Raw genomic sequence first — 6,466 nt, 5'->3', positions numbered from 1 at the left:
AACACGTTCGACCCAAGTCTCCTTAAGTTATTAATTCCATTAAATATTAATTTCCATAAAGGTTCCCAGTACTGACGTGGCGAGGCACATGGCCTTCTTGGATATGGGAGCAACCACCACCGACTAGACAAAACCTTTAATAGAAAGCTAATCTTTAATTTCCTAAAATAACTTTAGGTTAACCAAAGAGAACAATCAAATCACAAGGAAAAGAAAGAAACAAAAGAACACAACATCGAAAAACATATTCGAAATACTAGAACGTAAGCCTCTTGTATTTGGTATTATTTCCATAAATAACTAGCATGATGCGGAAAAGGAAAAACTACTAGTTATACCTTCTAGAAAGACCTCTTGATCTTCTACCGTATTCCTCTTCTAACCTCGGACGTTGTGTGGGCAACGATCTACCAAGATGAGAAAACACCAACCACCTTCTTCTCCTCCAAGCAAGGTTCGGCCACAAAGGAAAAACTTCACCAAGGAGGAAAACCAAAATACTAACCAAGCTCCAAGAGATGCTAGCTTTCTCTCCTTCTTCTTCTTCTTCTCCGAGTAGTTTCCGGCCACCACAAGAGCTCCAATGGAAGAGGGAGATTCGGCCACCACATGACGAAGAGAGGGAGAGATTGGCCGGCCGCACCAAGGAACAAAAGAGGGAGAGAAATAATAGATGTTGTGTCTCATGAAGGCACCCTCACCCCTTCTTTTATATTCCTTGGCCTAGGCAAATTAGGAAATTTAATTACAATAAAATTTCATCAATTTCCTTGACATGATTTATTTAGAAAAATAAAATAAATTTTCCAAATCAAACTTCAATGGCCGGCCACATCATTGGAGAACAAATTGGACAAGTTTTAATCAACAATTAAAACTTCCTAATTTGTTTCCGGAAATTTTAAAAAATAAAATTTCTCTTTAAAATCTCTTCATGGTTGATAAAAGGAAATTTCTATAATTTTAATTTTATCAACATGTGAATAATTTTTAAAGAGAAAATAAAACATCTCTCCAATCTACAAATAAGGAAAGAGATCTAATCTCTTTCTTTAATCTTTTGTAGATCTTTTACAAGAGAGATATTTTAATTTTAATTCTCTTTAAATTATATCTTCCACATAATAAAAATTAAAATTAAATTTATTTTTTAATTTATTTTGGCCGCCCTACTAGCTTGGGTTCAAGCTAGGGCCGGCCACCCAATTTTATACCTAGGCCGGCCCTAGCTTGTTCCCAAGCTAGCTTGGCCGGCCTCTATTGGGTGGGTATAGAAGGTGGGTATAGGTGGGTATAGAACTCTACAAATAAGAGGCTACGATAGGGACCGAGAGGAGGAATTGATTTTGGTCTCCCGATAAAATTAAGCATCCCGTGTTCGCCCCGAACACACAACTTAATTTTATCAATGATAATTCATTCCACTAGAGAACTATCATTGAACTACCGCACCAATCCCAAATTACATTTTTTGGGCTCCTTCTTATTATGAGTGTGTTAGTCTCCCTGTGTTTAAGACATCGAATGTCCACTAATTAAGTGAGTTACTGACAACTCATTTAATTAATATCTAAATCCAAGAGTAGTACCACTCAACCTTATTATCATGTCGGACTAAGTCCACCTGCAGGGTTTAACATGACAATCTTTATGAGCTCCTCTTGAGGACATTATCAACCTAGTATCTCTAGGACACAGTTTCCTTCTATAATCAACAACACACACTATAAGTGATACCATTTCCCAACTTATCGGGTTTATTGATTCATCGAACTAAATCTCACCCATTGATAAATTAAAGAAATAAATATCAAACATATGTGCTTGTTATTATATTAGGATTAAGAGCACACACTTCCATAATAACTGAGGTCTTTGTTCCTTTACAAAGTCAGTATAAAAGAAACGACCTCTAATGGTCCTACTCAATACACTCTGAGTGTACTAGTGTAATTATATAGTCAAGATAAACTAATACCTAATTACACTACGACCTTCTAATGGTTTGTTCCTTTCCATTTTAGTCGTGAGCTTTTGTTTATAATTTATAAGGTATTGATAACATCATCTTCTGTATGTGACACCACATACTATGTTATCTACAATATAAATTAAATGAACAACTACAAACAAATGTAGACAATTAGACCAAATGTGATTCTTTATTCATAATGAATGTTTACAAAGCTTAGGCTTTCAGTATACACTCTAACACCGGTCACCCTTGACCTGCTAGGACTCCCTCACCAAGTGTCCGGTCAATCCCTTTGATCCACTTGGACTTTTCTCCTTGTGCCAAGTATCCAGTCAATCCCTTTGACTTACTTGGACTTTCACCAGATGTCTGATCAACCTTGACCCATCTGGATTTTCTTGTGCCTGGCTTCACTCACCAGGACTTCCCTTCTGCCTAGCTTCACTCACTAGGACTTCTCATCTGCCTGGCTTCACTCACGAGGACTTTCCTCTGCCTGGCTTCACTCACGAGGACTTTCCTCTGCCTAACTTCCCAGTTAGGACTTTCCATTTGCCTAGCTTCACTCACCAGGACTTTCACCTAACTTCACTCACTAGGATTTCCAGTCAAGTATCCAGTCAACTTTGACCTACTTGACTCTCCATCACAATCTCCACACATGAACAATTGCACCTGCAATCTCCATGTGTTGTCTACATGCATTGTCAAACATGTATTTTCAACATGTATTGTCAAACCATCAAAACATAAACATTAAGACTCGAGCTTGACCCAATTCAAGCTCAGTCAAACTAGGTCAATCTTGACCTGGGAAATATTGCACCAACAATCTCCCAACACCTAAAGGGAACAACCTTAGGTCATTGATCCAACTGAAGAAACCGGGAAGGTTTCCAAGTTGAGATTAAGATAGTTCTACTGTTTATATTACTCATGCATTATATTACTGTGCTAACCTTTGTTTTGCAGGAATATTGTTTAACTCTATTTTGCAGATTCGGCCTGATCGGTCGACCGAACAGGAGGATTAATTGATCGAACCAGCTTGACTCATACCAGAGATCAGTTCAGACCAAAGCGAAGTAGAGCTGTCAGACGGGCCAACCCATGGCGGGGCGGGTCGGCCCGTGGTGGGCTAACCATTTGGCGGGGCGGGGCGGGTCAACCCGCCAACTTGGCGGGTTGGGAAATTTCCAACCCAACCCATTCTAAGGCGGGTTGCGGGTTTGGCGGGCCAACCCGCGGGCCCATCAAAATTTTTTAAAAAAATTAAAAAATATTTCATATCTTCAACATTTTACTTCGAAAAAATTTTCTACAATTAAATGTATACATAAACATGTATTTTAAATATAAATGAACACAAACAAGTACTTTTGTTGGATGAAAAATACTATTTTTATTTCAAAATTATAACAAAGAAAGATAATAAATTGGCTTAAAACTTAGCTTACATGTGTTTTTCAACCCGCGGGCCAACCCAAGCCCGAGCGGGCCGACCCGCGCGGGTCGCGGGCCTAGGCGGGTCGGCCCACGGCGGACTTGGATTGATAAAATTCCAACCCAACCCGCTTAAATTATTTGGCGGGGCGGGCCAACCCGACGGGCCCAACCCAAATTGACGGCTCTAAAGCGAAGCACAGTCCGATCAAATCTTGATCAGTCGACCGAACTAGAGGATCGGTCGACCGATCCAATCAACATTAATGGGGCAATAAATAAAGATTTCGGCAGATTTCAGCGAACAAGGAAAAAGCTTGTTCGGTCGATCGAAAGGCATGATCGGTTGACCGAACCATTGAAGACCAGTTAATGCAGAATATCGAGCCAGCGTCAGACTCCAGCTGGAAGGGATCGGAGCTGGTTCAGTCAACCGAACAGAGGGATCGGTCGACCGAACATTCATCATACCTATAAATTGATGCTCGAAGTCAGAGGCCAGATAGAACTTTTCTGATCGATTCAAGTGCTCTTCTGCAAGTTGCTCATGCTACAAGTCTTCATCAACACTACAAGAGACTTCATCCAATAGTGCCGACCGAGCTACGATTTACTACTACTATTGTCTGTATATCATTTCATTTATACTGTACTTAATTTCCTGTAAGATAGTAGGAGTGTTACTATCTTACATCGTTGTACTTGTATGATCCACTTCTTTTCGAGGTTCTCGGAAAGAAGGGTTTTAGTGCTTTGCCCATCAGTGCGATCAAGGACCGCGGACCTTCGAGTAGGAGTCGAGCTAGGCCCCGAACGAAGTAAACAATCTGTCTCCCTTTTACTTTCCGCTGTGCATGACATTGATTTAAAAGATAAAGAAAAGTTTTAAAAAGATGCGATATTCACCCCCCCCCCCTCTGTCACGCCCCAGAGGAATCCCTGTCCGAAGAAATTTCGGCAGCATCTCCCCTGTACGGCGGACAATCTGAAACTTCTACATAACCCATATACCTCAGCCACAGGCGGCTGGAATAATAACAAATAATAAAAACAATCACCACGCAGTTTATATAGATATTCAGCCTCTGGCTGTCACAACCACGCAGTTAATAATAGTAATCACAATACTACACTAACTCGAAATCCACCCTACTCCACTACACTCGTAAAACTCAAATCCGACGAAACTCACCTCTTCTGCCGTCCAGGCAGGCATGTAGTAAAAACATATCGAATAGAACATCCATCAATATAAAAGAAAAACATACGATGTCCAAGTATCCAAATAACCAAGTACACACATACGCAAATAAAAACCAAACCAAATGGTAAATAAATCCTCGAGGTCTGCAGGGATCTAGCACTACGTGCAGTGAGGACTAGCGACTGGAACTCCCTCGGGACAGCATCAACCTGAAAATAACAACAATGGAGGTGGGGTGAGTCCAACACTCAGCAGGTACAATTGATATACAAAGTAGGGAAACAACACCTAGCACTAATCATGCGTACAGTCTCCTGATAAGAAAGATAAAAATGCATCTGAAGTAAACAGGAGAATACTGTACTAACCAGGTCCTGAGTATAAGGTCAAACAGTCCGAGGGATAAGAAAATCCTGTATGCATGTCAAACATAGGTATCCAAACAATATGCAGCATATAAATGCAGCAAACACAAGCACAAGCAATAAATGCATCATGCATATGATGCCAATGATGCGTCCTGGTCACCCCTGACGCGAGTCGATCATCTCACACAATAGTGAGGCCGAGTGGATAGGGCTGTGACAACCGTGCACTCTGTTGTCACTACTCCTGATGAGTGACCGAGTGGACGGGATGCTGTCGGAGTACACCTATCCTCCTACCCCAAATCATAAATGGGGGAGCGCAATGCTCTCAACTCCCGGTACACGATGACGGGGAGGAATCCCTGCCGGATAACACGTTGTGTCACACTACCCATGAGCGGACCAATGGTGCCTAACAGAGTCCCTGCTGCAACACACTCTGCCTGAATCGACCACTAACCCATGAGTGGTGGTGTGTGCAGATCCATGTAACTGGCGATGTGCTCAACAATAATGGAGCGGACTATCGCACAGCATGCAATCATGCAAATGATGCATGGCAAATATCCATAAAAACATCTTGGCCTAAACCATATATATATAGAAAAGTGCACCCTAGGTCAATGAATCATATCGAATCAAAGGTACACAGAAGGTATAAAAACCTAGGTCCTGAACATGGTGAAGCATGGTATATCACTACCCCTTATAAGCATGTATAAACAAATAAAGTATACATGGGATGCAAATCAAGCAATCAATCAATCATGTATCAGATAATGGGTAGTGACTAACCGAAAGAAATAAAGGACATAATTAATGCAACTTGTTAAATTCACTACTATGTATATCAAATGACATAAGTCAAAAGTACCCGCCTCCAATAAGAGATATCCAAATCTAGTCCAAATCTGACGTCGAGATGCTCGTCTCGTGTCAAGGTCCTGTGTCACCAACATATATACATTTTTATTTAGCTACAACTCAAATGAATAGCTAAATAAAAATCCTTAAGAACAACAAAATAAACTGGGTTCTTCTACCTCGTGTCAAACCCCCAAGACAATATAATTTGGATAACTATCTACAAAAGTCCTCTTCACTATCTCCACAAGTCAACTCAAACCTTGGAGTTTCCACATTATTCAAAATTCCCAATTAAAACAACTCAAACCTCATTCAACAATTTAATTTATCTATTTGACCAAATCATCCCCAAGAATAAGCTCAAACCAAAACTCACCTGAGTTGAATGCCTCAGCCGATAACTCACTGTCGGAGAAGTTGCTGCCAAAGCTTGCTTCCCAAAGAATATTGCTACCAACGGTCTATTGCCGACACTGCAAGGATCTATTACTCTCTATGTCAGCATTCCCAATCAATCCAAATACCCATAAATGTCTTACCTGCAACGGTGCCAAGTTCTTCCTCTCTACCGGAGATTTAACAGAGGGAAAGACTAGGCTGGAATTCCTT

The sequence above is a fragment of the Zingiber officinale genome, chromosome 3B (genome assembly GCF_018446385.1).
Source record: "Zingiber officinale cultivar Zhangliang chromosome 3B, Zo_v1.1, whole genome shotgun sequence".
Lineage (NCBI taxonomy): Eukaryota > Viridiplantae > Streptophyta > Magnoliopsida > Zingiberales > Zingiberaceae > Zingiber > Zingiber officinale.
Note: the sequence above shows the minus strand (reverse complement) of the source record.